Source organism: Pleurodeles waltl, chromosome 7 (assembly GCF_031143425.1).
Source record: "Pleurodeles waltl isolate 20211129_DDA chromosome 7, aPleWal1.hap1.20221129, whole genome shotgun sequence".
Classification (NCBI taxonomy): domain Eukaryota; kingdom Metazoa; phylum Chordata; class Amphibia; order Caudata; family Salamandridae; genus Pleurodeles; species Pleurodeles waltl.
The window spans coordinates 168,070,769-168,086,585 of NC_090446.1; the positions used below are offsets into that span (position 1 = coordinate 168,070,769).

A 15,817-nucleotide genomic window follows, 5' to 3' on the forward strand; every position below is an offset into this window, starting at 1 on the left:
TTGTCCTTGGATGTTGTGATTGTTGAGGTGAGCTCCCCAGCCAATCATTGATGCATCTGTTGTAATTATGGTCTGAGGCACAGGGTCTTCAATTGGCCACCCTTTGGTTAGATTTGTGGAATTCCAACACTGAAGGGACATGTAAGTTTGGCAGTCTATCAACACTAGATCTTGAAGTTGACCCTGTGCTTGTGACCATTGTTGTGCAAGGTACCGTTGTAAGGGCCGCATGTTTAGTCTTGCATGTGGAACAATTGCAGTACATGATGCCATCATTCCTAACATTTTCATGACAAGTTTGACAGTGTACTGTTGACCTGTCTATCTGTGCAATTGTATTTTGGAATGCTTGTATTCTCTGCGTATTTGGACTTGCTAGCGCTTTTTGAGTATTTAGAACTGCCCCTAAATACTGTTGTATTTGCGCAGGTTTTAGTTGCGACTTTTGGTAATTTATTGAGAACCCTAGCGTGTGCATGGTTTGTATTACGTAATGTGCATGGTTTTGACACTGTGTATACTGTTTTATTTTATCAGCCAATCATCTAGATATGGAAAGACATGTATATGTTTTCTTAGGTAGGCTGCGACTACCGCTAGGCACTTTGTGAATACCCTTAGAGCAGTTATTCCAAAGGGTAACACTTTGAACAATAGTGCTTTCCTTGAATGACAAACCTGAGATATTTTCTGTGCGCCGAATGGATGGGCATATAAAAATACGCATCCTTGAGGTCTAATGTTGCGTGAAATCGTGTTTTTTAAGTAGTGGGATAACATCCTGTAGAGTTACCATGTGAAAGTGTTCTGACAGGAAGTAAAGATTCAGGGTCCCGAGATCTAATATTGGCCTTAGGGTGCCATCCTTCTTGGGAATGAGGAAATGATGAGTAAACTCCCGTCCCAACTTGATTTTGTGGCTCGGGTTCTATTGCTTGTTTGAGTAATAGAGATTTGACTTCTTCCTGTAACAGAGTGATGTGGTCTGTGGATAGTTTCTGTGGTTTTGGTGGAACGTTCGGTGGAGTTTGTATCAATTCTAGGCAATAGCCATTTCGGATAAGTGATAATACCCAATTGTCTGTGGTAATGTTTTGCCAATTGGTGTGGAACTTTTGCAGTCTCCCTTCCACAGGGGAGGTGTGGAGTGGAAGGGAATGAAACAAGTCACTGTTTACTGTGTTGTGAGGCTTGTTTAGGTGTTTGATATTTCCCTCTACCTCTGGGGTACTGGCCTCTATATGTGCTCTTAAAACCACCTTGTTGGTATTGAGGTTTGTATGCCTATTTTGGCTGCGATGTGGATGCCTCTGCTGTTTGAGCCCTAAATCCACCTCTAAACTGGGGTTTCCAAAAGGATCCCCTGTATTGCGTGGTGTATAGTGCACCCATCGCTTTTGCGGTGTCTGAATCCTTATGCATTTTTTCAATTGCAGTGTCCACCTCTGGGCCGAAAAGCTGTTTTTTGTTTAACGGCATACTCAACACCGCTTGTTGGATTTCGGGTTTGAACCCAGAGGACCCGAGCCATGCATGCCTCCTGATTGTTACAGCAGTGTTGATGTTCCTGGCCACTGTGTCTGCTGAGTCTAGGGCAGACCTAATATGATTGTTGGTGATGGCTTGCCCTTCCTCCACTATCTGCTGTGCCCTCTTTTGATGTTCCTTGGGGAGATGCTGAATTATATCTTTCATCTCGTCACAATGAGCCCTGTCATATCTATCCAACAACGCCTGGGAGTTTGCTATTCTCCGTTGGTTGGCTGCCTGGGATGTCACTCACTTCCCTGCAGCATCAAATTTTCTACTCTTTGTCTGGTGGGGGGTGCATCACCTGACGACTGAGTTTGCCCTCTTCCTGGCAGCACTTACCACTAATGAGTCTGGGGGAGTTGCTGAGTTATATAATAGACAGTATCAGAGGGAGGTGGCTTGTATTTTTTTTCTACTCTAGGAGTTATTATTCTTGCTTTGAGAGGCTCGCTAAATATTTGATCAGCATGTTTTAGCATGCCCAGGAGCATAGGGAGCGACTGGTATGTTGTATGCGTGGAGGAGCGTGTATTAAACAAAAAATCGTCCTCCAACGGTTCAGTGTGAATGGTGACACTATGGTATGCTGCAGCCCTAGCTAACACTTGATTGTATCCTGTACTATCCTCAGGTGGTGAAGGCTTCGAGGGATAGCCATCAGGGTCATTGTCTGGAATGGGGTCTGGATCACAAAGATCCCATGGGTCCACATTGTCTTGCTGCGAGTCAAATGAATGTGATGGTGACTGCATTGGTGTAGGACTGGTAGTAGGAGAGATATGCATGTGTGGAGAGTGAGGAGAACGGGGAGGAGAAAATTGAGGAGGTGTAGGTATCTCCTTTGTCTTTGGCACTTTATAGCTAGAGGCTGTGTAGTGTCCAATTCCTCCGGAAAGGCTAATTTCCTCTTATGTTTTAGAGGAGGTGCTGTTAAAATTCTGCCAGTTTCTTTATGGATATGAATCCTGCCTTGCCTTTCATTCATTACTTCCAGTATTGGCTGTATTTGGGAGTCCTCCTCAGTAGTTTTATGGCTTTCTTTGAGTGTCTTAGAAAGTCCATGCTCCTCCGTGTAACCTGCTCTTTTCTGCTCCGAAGCTGGCTTTTTCGTTATCGAAAGGGTTTTTCTAAATTTCGACGCAGAAATGCAGTGTTTGCTCGAGTCGGAGCTTTTGGTCGACTCAGATGGCTTTGGAGGAGTGGCCTTTTTCGGTGCCGAACTGGGGGTTTGGTCACCAGGTGTCTTCTTTCGGGTTGAGCCATGGCCTTCCGGCAGTGGCGTCCCCAAGGCCTTATATTTCGGTTTAGATGGTACAGGGGCAGGCGTACTCACGTGCTGCCCTGCCGTGACCGGTCTGCCCTCCTCGGAATCCTGGTCGGAGTCGGATCCTCGAACAGAGACTGCGGTCTGCATGATCTCTTCCACTTCGACGTCGAGATGTTCAGAGTTTTTTTGATGCCATCTCGAGCCATTGTGCTCTTCTGTCTGCAAGTGTCTTTGAGTGGAAGGATCGGCAGGCCTTGCAATTTTCTTCCTGATGATCTGGGGAAAGGCAAAAATTACAGACGAGGTGTTGGTCTGTATAAGGGAATTTAGCGTGGCACTGAGGACAGAATCTGAATGGAGTCCGATCCATGAGGCTTCCACGCGGTCGGCCCAACCAGGCCAGAGTTGGGCGCGTGCACCCTGAAAGGCAAGTAGAGATGTTTGTTCCGACAGTACAGATGTGTCGATAGAAGATGTAACGCTATCGAAACAATACCTACGAGAAATGAAGCGTTTTCAAAGTTTTCCGAATCGAACTATCAGAGCGAAAGGAAACATGTCCGAACCCAACGGCGGAAAGAAAACAATCTAACATGGAGTCGATGCCCATGCGCAATGGAGCCGAAGAGGAGTCACTTGATCCTGTGACTCGAACACTATTTGTAACACTCCGAGCCCAACACGAGATGGCAGAAGTATATGCACAGCATGTGTATCTGCAGCTACACATGCCATCGAACGTGTTATATGGAAAATGTCACTTACCCAGTGTACATCTGTTCGTGGCATGAGACGCTGCAGATTCACATGCTGTGCACATCCTGCCATCTAGTGTTGGGCTCGGAGTGTTACATGTTGTTTTTCTTCAAAGAAGTATTTTTCTAGTCATGAAATCGAGGGACTCCTCCCCTTTTGGCTCCATTGCGCATGGGCGTCGACTCCATCTTAGATTGTTTCCCCCACAGAGGGTGAGGTAGGAGTTGTGTATATAGTAATAGTGCCCATGCACTGGAGTAAATACGTATGTACATAATGTGTTTAAAAATAATATATTTACAAAGTTAGAAATGTACAATTCTAATATTTTCTCAACTTAAAGCGGCTACAGGCTCCCGGGGATGTGGGAGGGCGCATGTGAATCTGCAGCGTCTCATGCCACGAACAGATGTACACTGGGTAAGTGACATTTTCAGTTCGATGGTATGTGTAGCTGCATGTTGTGCATAGACTAGTAAGCAGTTATCTCCCCCAAAGCGGTGGATCAGCCTCTGTAGGAGTTGAAGTTGTTTGAAATAAAGTCCGTAATACTGATTGTCCTACTGTGGCTTGCTGTGTTGTTAACACATCCACGCAGTAATGTTTGGTAAATGTATGAGGCGTAGACCATGTGGCTGCCTTACATATTTCAGTCATTGGTATGTTTCCGAGAAAGGCCATGGTAGCACCTTTCTTTCTAGTTGAGTGTGCCTTTGGTGTAATAGGCAGTTCTCTTTTTGCTTTTATATAGCAGGTTTGAATACATTTAACTATCCATCTGGCAATGCCTTGTTTGAATATTGGATTCCCTGTATGAGGTTTTTGGAATGCAACGAACAATTGTTTTGTTTTGCGAATTTGTTTTGTTCTATCTATGTAGTACATTAGTGCCCTTTTAATGTCTAATGTATGTAATGCTCTCTCTGCTACCGAATCTGGTTCTGGAAAGAATACTGGGAGTTCCACTGTTTGATTTAAGTGGAACGGTGATATGACTTTAGGTAAGAATTTAGGATTTGTTCGTAGAATTACTTTATGTTTATGTATCTGAATAAAGGGTTCTTGTATAGTAAATGCTTGTATTTCACTTACTCTTCTGAGAGATGTGATAGCTATTAGAAAAGCTACTTTCCATGTTAAGTACTGTATGTTACATGAGTGCATGGGTTCAAAAGGTGGACCCATAAGTTGTGTCAAGACAATGTTGAGATTCCACGAAGGAACTGGTGGTGTTCGTGGTGGGATAATTCTTTTCAGACCCTCCATAAATGCTTTTATGACTGGTACCCTGAATAATGAAGTTGAGTGCGTAATTTGCAGATAAGCTGAAATTGCGGTGAGATGTATTTTAATGGATGAAAAAGCTAACTTTGACTTTTGTAAATGCAGTAGGTAGCTGACGATGTCTTTAGCAGATGCGTGTAATGGTTGAATTTGATTATTATGGCAGTAATAAACAAATCTTTTCCACTTATTTGCATAGCAATGTCTTGTGGTTGGTTTCCTAGCTTGTTTTATGACCTCCATACATTCCTGTGTAAGGTCTAGGTGCCCGAATTCTAAGACTTCAGGAGCCAGATTGCTAGATTCAGCGATGCTGGATTTGGGTGTCTGATCTGTTGTTTGTGCCGAGTTAACAGATCTGGTCTGTTTGGTAGCTTGATATGGGGCACTACTGAGAGGTCTAGTAGTGTTGTGTACCAAGGTTGTCTTGCCCAAGTTGGTGCTATTAGTATGAGTTTGAGTTTGTTTTGACTCAATTTGTTTACTAAATATGGAACGAGTGGGAGAGGGGGGAAAAGCGTATGCAAATATCCCTGACCAACTCATCCATAACGCATTGCCCTGAGAGTGAGCTTGTGGGTACCTGGATGCGAAGTTTTGGGATTTTGCGTTTTCTTTTGTTGCAAATAAGTCTATTTGCGGTGTTCCCCACTTTTGGAAGTAAGTTTTTAGTATTTGGGGATGAATTTCCCATTTGTGGATCTGTTGATGATCCCGAGAGAGATTGTCTGCTAACTGGTTTTGAATTCCAGGTATGAACTGAGCTATTAGGTGAATGTGGTTGTGAATCACCCAATGCCATATTTTCTGTGCTAGGAGACACAACTGTGTCAAGTGTGTTCCTCCCTGTTTGTTCAGATAATACATTGTTGTCATGTTGTCCGTTTTGACAAGAATGTGTTTGTGGGTTATTATAGGTTGAAATGCTTTCAGCGCTAGAAATACTGCTAGTAGTTCTAAGTGATTTATGTGAAACTGTCTCTGCTGGGTGTCCCATTGTCCTTGGATGCTGTGTTGGTTGAGGTGTGCTCCCCACCCTATCATGGAGGCATCTGTTGTTACTACATATTGAGGCACTGGGTCTCGAAAAGGCCACACTTTGTTTAAATTTATAATGTTCCACCATTGCAGCGAGGTGTATGTTTGGCGGTCTATCAACACTCGATCTTGAATTTGACCCTGTGCCTGTGACCATTGTGATGCTAGGCACTGTTGTAAGGGCCGCATGTGCAATCTTGCGTTTGGGACAATGGCTATACATGAGGACATCATGCCTAGTAGTTTCATCACTAATTTTACCTGTATCTTTTGTTTTGGGTGCATGGCTTGTATTACGTTTTGAAATGCCTGTACCCTTTGTGGACTTGGAGTGGCAAGCCCTTTTGTTGTGTTGATTGTTGCTCCTAAGTATTGTTGTATTTGACACGGTTGTAGGTGTGACTTGTTGTAGTTGAGTGAGAAACCTAGTTTGTGAAGGGTTTCTATGACATACTTTGTGTGTTGTAAACACCGTTGTTGCGTATTGGTTTTGATTAACCAATCGTCTAGGTACAGGAACAAATGTATTTGCTGCCTTCTGATATGAGCAGCCACTACTGCCAGACATTTTGTAAAAACTCTTGACACTGTTGTTATCCCGAATGGCAACACTTTGAACTGGTAATGTACTCCTTGGAATACAAACCTTAAGTACTTTCTGTGGGAAGGATGTATAGGTATATGGAAATATGCATCCTTTAGGTCTAGTGTTGTCATGTAGTCTTGTTGTTTGAGCAGTGGGATCACATCTTGCAGTGTCACCATGTGAAAGTGATCTGATTTGATGTAGATGTTTAGTGTTCTGAGATCTAATATAGGTCTTAGAGTTTTGTCTTTTTTGGGTATGAGAAAGTACAGGGAGTAAACTCCTGTTCCTCTTTGATGAATTGGTACTATCTCTATAGCATCTTTTTGTAACAACGCTTGGACCTCCAGTTGTAATAGATCCATGTGTTTGGACATGTTGTGTGTTTTCGGTGGGACATTTGGAGGGAATTGTAGAAATTCTATGCAATAACCATGCTGGATAATGGCTAGGACCCACGTGTCTGTTGTTATTTCCTCCCAGTGTTTGTAGAACTTGGTTAGTCTCCCCCCCCCACTGGTGTTATGTGTTGGGGATTTGTGACGTTTAAGTCACTGTTTATTTTGTGGAGTTTTGGGACTCTGGAACTTCCCTCTACTCTTTGGGAACTGTCCCCCTCTATATTGTCCCCGAAAACGTCCCCGCTGATATGGACTCTGATAAGTGGGCCTTGTTTGTGAGGTTGAGGGTTCTGTGCTCTGTCCCTGAAACCCCCCTCGAAACTGTGATTTCCGAAAAGTGCCTCTGCTCTGTGTGGAGTAGAGTGCGCCCATGGCTTTGGCCGTATTTGTGTCTTTTTTGAGTTTTTCGATAGCAGTGTCCACCTCCGTTAAATGGCATATTCAGCACCGCTTGTTGTATTTCCGGCTTGAATCCTGATGTACGCAACCATGCGTGTCTCCGTATGGTCACTGCTGTATTTACAGTCCTAGCAGCTGTGTCCGCTGCATCCATTGCTGACCGTACCCGATTGTTTGAGATACTCTGGCCTACCTCCACCACTTGTTGTGCTCTTTTTTGGAACTCTTTGGGCAGGTGTTCAATGAAATGTTGCATTTCGTCCCAATGAGCCCTATCATATCTAGCCAGCAAGGCCTGTGAGTTGGCAATGCGCCATTGGTTGGCTGCTTGTGCCGCGACCATTTTCCCCCGCAGCATCGAACTTGCGACTCTCCTTGTCTGGAGGTGGTGCGTCTCCTGAAGTGTGTGAGTTCGCTCTTGCGAGCTGCCCCTACCACCACTGAGTCTGGTGTTAAGTGCTGCGTGATGTACACAGGGTCTGTTGGTGGCGGTATGTACTTCTTCTCCACCCTTGGAGTAATGGCCCTGCCCTTCACAGGCTCCTGAAACACTTGTTTGGAGTGTTTCAGCGTTCCCGGTAGCATAGGGAGACTTTGGTACTGGCTATGTGTGGACGATAGCGTGTTAAATAAGAAGTCATCCTCGATAGGTTCTGCATGCAGGGTGACATTATGAAATGCCGCTGCTCTTGACACCACCTGTGTGTAGGCTGTACTGTCCTCAGGTGGTGACGGTCTGGCTGGATAACAGTCGGGACTGTTATCTGATACCGGCGCATCATAAAGATCCCATGCGTCGGGATCATCCTGACTCATTCCAGTATGAGTTGGGGACTGCATCATTGGTGGAGTGGCTACCGGTGATGGTTGTGGTGAGCGTTGTGGAGATGGTGGTGGGGTTACTTGTTTTGCCACCTTTGCCTGTGGCTGCTTGTCTTTCTCATGGAAGGCAAGTTTTCTTTTCATTCGAACTGGGGGAAGAGTACTGATCTTCCCTGTGTCTTTTTGAATGTGGAGCCATCTTTGAGTGTAATCTGGCTCTATTGTCTCTAGTTCTTGTCCGAATCTGTGTCCTTGCATTTGTGAGGACAGGCCCTGTTCCTCTGTATAGGAACTTGATTTCGGTTCCGAGGCTGGATGTTTCGGTATGGAAACTTTTTTGGTTGTCTTTTTCGGTTCAGACGACACTTTCTTGAGCTTCGGCGTACTGATCTCTCGGTGCCGACTCGTTTCGGTGCCGCCCTCTCGGTGCCGAGATTGCTCTGACCCGGTTTCTCGGGGTCGAATCTGCTCTGTGCCGGTATCGCGACCGGAGTCAGATGACTTCGACACATGCGTGCTCTTTTTCGGTGCTGATGGTCGGTCATCTATTTTTCGGGTTAAGCCATGGCCTGCTGGCGGTGGCGTCCCCTGGGCTTTAGTGCTTTTTCCGTGAGTTTTGTGTATTGACGTCTTACTCACGGTTTTCGGCGTCTGGTCGGGATCGACCTCGTCCGAGTCCGAATACTCAATGGAGAAGGTTTCCTCTTCCTCCTCCAAGTGTTTTTGTCCTGTCGGCGCCGACGCCATTTGTAGTCTTCTTGCTCTTCGGTCTCTTAATGTCTTCCTTGACCGAAACGCTCGACAGGCCTCACAGGTATCCTCTTTGTGTTCTGGAGACAAATACAAATTACAGACCATATTCTGATCTGTATAAGGATACTTGTTGTGACATTCAGGGCAGAAGCAGAATGGGGTCCGTTCCATTAGCCTTGAAGATGCACGTGGTCGGGCCGACCAGGCCCCGCCGGGGAATTGAAAACCCCGAAGGGCCACCGGAGCTCTTCAAAATTCGGTGTCGATCTGTTGTAACTAACCCGATACCGAACGCAAACAATACTGTCGAATTTTCCGAGATTTTAACTAACTTTCCGACCAGAAGTGCGGAGCGAAAAGGAACACATCCGAACCCGATGGTGGAAATTAAACAATCTAAGATGGAGTCGGCGCCCATGCGCAATGGAGCCGAAAGGGGAGGAGTCCCTCGATCTCGTGACTCGAAAAAGACTTCTTCGAACACTAGATGGCGGGATGTGCACAGCATGTGTATCTGCAGCTACACATGCCATCGAACACACACATATATATATATATATATATATATATATATATATATATACACACACACACATATATATACATACATTCATACATACTTGAAATGGTTAGCCCGAAAATAAAGCTAAATTATAAAGGCATTTATAAATCCTCTTCTGTTATCAGTATTTGTATAATGGAGACATAGCATCTGCATTGCTGGTGGTGTTTTTTTCATTAAACTGGCCGGTGTTTGGGCAGGACAGAAGCAGCCGAGATAAAAATGTTTGTTTTTTTTACTGACAAGAGTCCACTTGCACGATAACAATAGGGCATTCAACAAGACCACAAATTCTAATTCTAATGACGTTCCCAGTTGAGATTTTCCCAGCACTTTTTTGTAGCGTCCCTCATCCTTTTCCCATATTCACGGTAAGTTTCAGAATACAGCACAAGCAGCAATGCAGTTCACCCCTCAGCTCAACACACTATGGCAAAAACAACAGCGAGGCACTTATCAAAATAAAACTTGCATGCCAAATAATGTTTTTCTTGTTAAACTCCACAGTTGGTACATTCTTGAAAGTTCTGGCTTTTGTGCATAAAATTCCCAATTTGAATTCAAGTATTACCTCTCCTTAACTGGGAATAAAATCCTTTAATGGCTTGAAATATTTCATGCCCGTTGTGTTAAGTGATTGTGTCCACGAGCTTCTGTCTGCATCTGAAATAAGAAGATAAAGCCAAGGTTGAGTTGACTGACATTCCTTTCGATGGCACAGCTACCCAACTTTTATAGGACTTTATTCCAAGCACTCACAATTTGAAATTAAGAAAAAAACTATTGTAAGACAGGAAGGAGGCAAGAGTATTAAATGGTGGAAGGCCTTAATTAGCCTTTAATTTCTAAATCAATATATTTATGTGCTATTGTACATCAACCTTAAATAACCACTTACTACAGGTGCTGTGACCACTTCTGTTACATGTTTGGACTTACAATTCATTAATTATAGCATATACAACACTGATCAAAGTTCATTCTTTATTACTGCATGGCACTGGGGCAACATCTCAAAAACAAAGTACACAAGGTTGCGGACAAAAAAATACAAAAAGCCTGCTAAGAGTATATAATCGTGTGGTTAAAGCGAAGTGTGTGTGGGGGAGAGGGGGCATGCTGGCAGCATGAGAGCTGCATTAGGATTGGCCGGAGGGCCCTGGCTTAGCACTCCCAGGCGGACTGGTAGACGGGCCTGCTGCCTCCAACCCAGCAACAGTGCCGGGTTGGAAAGAGCTCAGTGTGCATGTGTGTTTTGGCCATCCTGAGATGGCCGGCCAAACACACACGCTCACTTAGGGGAGTGCACATCACTCCTCAGTGCTAGTCAACCCTGTCTGTTGGAAAAAAATAATAATAATAATAAACGTTGTTTAACAACGTTTTTATTTTTTAAATTGCAGCTGCTGGAGGTGGGGCAACGCTCCTTCGCCATAGCAGAGGAGCCACCGCTGCAACATCCCCAAATTACATAAGCTGCATAGAAACTTGAGTGATTTGTCATTTTATAAAATTCTCAGTCCTATAGAAGGATGTCAGTCTGCTGGAGCGCTACCATCCTTCTCTACGTATTGGTATTTACAAAAGCACAAACCTAATTACTAAGAAACGGAGTCCTGGACAATAGAGAGCAGAGTCTCAATGCGAGGGAGAGCAACTGCTTACATAAAGAAAGCTTATTTTAAATTGTGCTTACTTGGGGTAAGCAAAGTGGTTGCTACGAGACTTCCTTGAAGAGGAGGGTCTTCAGCTGCATCCATTCACTGAGGAGTGTAAGTGGCCAGGTTGGGGGCTGAATTTTAGACCATTGGGGGCTTCACGAGATGGCCTGTTTGATGGTTTTTTCAATCCTATTTTTCTTTCTTACTTTTAAACTTGCTGTTGCTTGCCTTCTCAATGGAAATCTTTATATTTTCTAGTAGGGCTGATGTCGTGTTAGAGGAGACAGCCTTGCAGATTCCGCTACAGATCTTCAAGGTCATAAACATAGTGTTTTGAAAGGGAGGGTGTTGTGTTCTTACACTTACTCAGTTTTGATGTTGCATGGAGGATGTTCTGTAATGGTGTGAACTGGATGTCAGAGCAAAGCTTTGTCACAATTCCATTGACAGGACAGAGCCTAGATGGCAGATCTAAAGCCATGCTCCAAGTGGTATGCTTTGGCTTTGTGGAGAAGTTAGAGTTGGTGTCAAGTGGTCTGTCTTCTTGGCAATAGTAGCATGGAAGCAGAAGCTGCTGTTGATGTGGAATTTCACAAACAGGAAGCTGCTGGTGACTGAGGAATGTGACTATATTAAGGTCCAATACAGTGAACCACTTTTTAAAAAAAATTGTACATATAGTGGTCAAGAAACCTTCTCCAAAAAGTTCACTTAAATTAGGTGTTCTACATCCAGACTAGTGTCCTGTCTCACCAGATGAATCGTCAAATAGGCATGTGTATGATCTGTGCACTTGCAAATCAAACAAGTTACTTAGCTTTAAGGACACCTTATCTAGTAGAGATTACACCTAGGCGCAGATTCCTCATCTTTGAATTCTCCCCAGGCGTCGGACTCTATCAGGAAGATTATTTGTGATCAGTAACCCCTGCGCGCTGGTAGATTGCGTCGACCAGACTAGAAGTGATGTTGCTGAACCTATATAGGTGCCACCCAGGCGCTCTTGCATCAGTTTCTTTTTACGACTTTGCATGCCAGAAGCACAGAGCAATGAAGAACACTGACCACTGGTGTGTCAAATTAGGGCCCTAAAACAAATCACTGTGCCTAGAAATCCGTTCACAGAGCGGGGAGGAAGGGTGGGTTGGTAAGGAATCTGCAGCTAACTATAGTCTCTACCAGATACGGCGTTACCAAAGGTAAATAACTTGTTAATCTGATAAATACTTTGAGCAGCAGATCCCTTACCTTTGAATAGATACCAAAGTAACACCATGCCCGGAGGTGGGCCTGCAAACAAATTCAAAACGAGGAAGTCCTGCAGGATCGAACAAGTAAAGTGCACATACCTACAGACCGGACTGACCAGGCAGTAATGCTTAGTAAATGGGTGCAGAGATACCCACGTTTCTGCCTGGTAGATATCCAGGAACAGAACTCTGTATGCTAATGCAGTGGTCACAACTTTAGCTCTGGTGGAATGAGCTCGCAAACCATCAGGAGGTTGCTTCTTGGCCACTGCGTAGCAGATCTTCATGGAGAGTATGAACCAATGAGAGATGGTTCACTTCTGCATCGCCCAACCTTTCTTCACACCCACATACTCCACGAAGAGTTGGTCGTCCACCTGGATTTCACGTGTATGGTCATTGTAGAATGCCAATGCTCTTTTTGGGTCTAGCACGTGCAGTCGGGCAGAAAACAGGCCTTTCTGTGAAGTACCAATTTGTCAGGATACATAGTAGGGCGGCTTGGATGACTAGGTCTACAGCTCTCACAATTGACTGGCAGATGCAATTGCCATAGGGAAGGCTGTTTTCAGTGAGAGAAGCCTGAGAGGACAATGGTGGAGAGGCTTGAAAGGAACACACATGAAAAAAGTTAGTACCAAATTAAAGTCCCATTGGGGAATAATGAACGGGAAAGGAAGAAATAGATGAGTAAGAACTTTAAAAAAACAAAAAAAAAAAGTACAATGGTGGGGGGGGGGGGGGGGGGGGGGGGGGTGATTGTACAAAGAGGTTGGTAAGTCAATCACAAGAAGCCAAAAATGGAAGATAAAAAGCCCTTAAGAGTGCCCAAAGCAGAGAAAGCTGTGCAAAGGAAATAATAAGTAAAACCTCAGAAAGAGAGGCAGAAAGGGGATCAAGAGACTTTTCTGTACAACATGCAACAAATTTCTTCCAGGGACAGGCATATACCGTCTTGGTGAAGTGATGCCTGGCTGCCAAGATAACGTGTCAGACTGTGGGAGGAAGGTCAAAAGCGGTCAAGTGCTGCTGTTTAAGCTCCACAGAGGAAGGCAGAGAGTGGACAGGTTCAGGTGAAGAACCTTCCCCTGCTGCTGAAACAGAACATCCTCCCGAAGGGGCAGTCTGATTGGAGGATTGATGGCCATGCTCAGTAGCTCAGGATACCAAACTCTCCATGCCCAGTCCGGAGCCACAAGGATAACTTGGGCCTGGTTGGACCAACATGGGGATTTTTTTTAAATAAACTGTCTGATTTAAAAGACAGTTTAAGTTGCCATTTGTGGACATACAGGAAGACTATTTATGAAATAGGTAAGTTAGCACACCACATGCTGTGTATAAGCACCCTGAACTGGCAAAGTTTGTAAGGCCGAAATTGACATTATGCCCCCCCCCCCAGGGTGCATAAATAGAAAACGCTTATCAACCAGCGTAATGACAGCATGGAGATGTGCATTTGGGGAATGCTGGATATCAAATGCAAGACCACTGTCACAAAGTAACATATCAGGAAGACCCTCCAACACATTCCCTAGGCATGCTGATGAAGTGGAACAGTCCAAATGTCATCTTCTGGACCAGTTTCGGGATGCCGCTCGAAGTGTTATCCTCCTGCCTGGATGCTGCTAGTAATCGATATAGGAGAGTCTGGGGCTGTAGGCAGAGATGCAGTAAGGATGGAGAGACCAGAACAAACCACCCGTCTGATCAGCTCTAGAGTCAAGGTTTGCCAACTGCTGTGGCGAGGCAACTCAATATCTACCCCTCCCCTGCCCCCACAATCAATTCTGAGACAAGGAATAAGAATTACTCTAACATAATACCAATGTTCGACCGGACATCATCCTGAGCTCTCCATATTGCTAGTGGTGGGAAACAGCATATTTAAAGTAAGAATACTCTTTGAAAGCTTGCTTAGGTTAGACATGCCTTACATGTTTGGACTATTACTACCCTAAATGGTTTGAGCTGCAGCTTTAAAGCATCTACACTTTAGACATCACGGTGATGTACCGCTATAAACCTACCAGCTACTCATCTTAATATCAACAGGATTATGATCCCATAAATCAATGATGCTAGGATTTTTTTTTAACTTGTTAAAGTTAAGAGATTTTATTCTTTTGTTTTCAGGAAGTGTGCAAAGTCTCATTCACAGATCTCCACTAACTGTGCAGAAGCAGAGTTTCACAACACTAACGGCTTATTGATTAAACCAATCACCTAGCCCCCAAACCAGTCAAAACTTCCCAACCCTGACAGTAAGCTCTCCCACTCTTACTCCCCAACACTCAAATCTGATACACAATGTTGACACATATGGAGGAATTCCATTACAGATTAATTAAAAAAAAGAAAAAAAAAACAAAAAAAACAGTATTTGATTTAAATTCACAGTGGGACTGGATTACTATGCGTTATAATTCTGGCTAACATTTGTTATATATACGACTTACTACCTAGAAATCTTAATGATTTTTTTGAAAGATACATTTCCAACTATGAGACAATCTACATTACAAATTACTATTGAAAAAGCCATAAGTGTGATGTTTGCATTGCCTGAGGATCTGGCAGGTATATGCTAAACAAATGTAAAACCTATTGTATTAATATGCAAACAAAATCACCCGAACAATGAATGAAACAGAAAAAAGTATATCTTCTGTAGCATCCGTCTTTTATGATTTTGTCAGCACACTCTTCCTGGTGCTGCAAGGCCCTTTCCTCCTGATTACAGACGTAAAATAGTCTATCGTGCACTCCAATGGAGGTGGAAGGCACATAACATAACCCAAAAAACTAAAACAGATGAGATGAACGTTCCTGTGGCCATCCAAGATGTGTCTGACAAGGTATTAAGCCAATGGTTAAAGGACCGGCTCAAAGTCCCATACAATAAGTATAGAACACGAAACACGATGAGTTCTCTAAACATGGCCCAAGCACAAAAGTCGTCTGTTGTAAATGTAAAGTCTCACATCGAAGCTACAGAAGAATGCAAATAACTTATTTATTAGTTACAAGAAACAGCCTCCGTTCGCCACACAGCTGCACTTCAGAATCGTACAGCTGTAACTGTCAACTGTCACTGGAAGCCTGGAGTGCTCCAAGTGGCAAGGGCCCTGGGGGGGGGGGGGGAGGGGGGGAGGAGTGCATAACATAAAGGGAAGGGTACAGGATAGCAGGAATATACCAACTGACAACAGGTGGAAATAAATTAGTAACGGAACACAACATGAATTACAACAAACCCTAACCTAAAAAGAGGAGTATCAGTTACTTTCTCAGCAGCGCTAAATAAAACAATCTTGTGAGGTTTCACCTGATGACACATTGCTTCTAATTCATATCCGGCCAAACACGGGACATTAGGAATGCAGGGTAGCCAAGGTACATTAGATTTTTGCCAAAGTTCTTCCCATATTATAAAGCTGCAAAGCATTACTAAAATATGTAACTTATTTAGTAAGCAAAATGTGTTCTGAATACTTTCAGTATC

At 44.0% G+C, this 15,817-nt stretch overlaps 1 protein-coding gene across 6 annotated transcripts in view; it reads right to left on the reverse strand.

Annotated features, from left to right (window-relative positions):
• NCOA3 (nuclear receptor coactivator 3) overlaps positions 1 to 15,817 on the reverse strand; it is a 558,025-nt gene that overhangs the window by 432,622 nt on the left and 109,586 nt on the right. For 5 of the 6 annotated variants that reach the window (XM_069243454.1, XM_069243453.1, XM_069243459.1 and 2 more), the window contains exon 2: positions 9,973 to 10,064. The gene's annotated coding sequence lies outside the window, so the exon portion shown is untranslated. Of the gene's footprint in view, positions 1 to 9,972; positions 10,065 to 15,817 lie in introns of those variants that run through there. The other variant, XM_069243457.1, reaches the window with a different exon arrangement.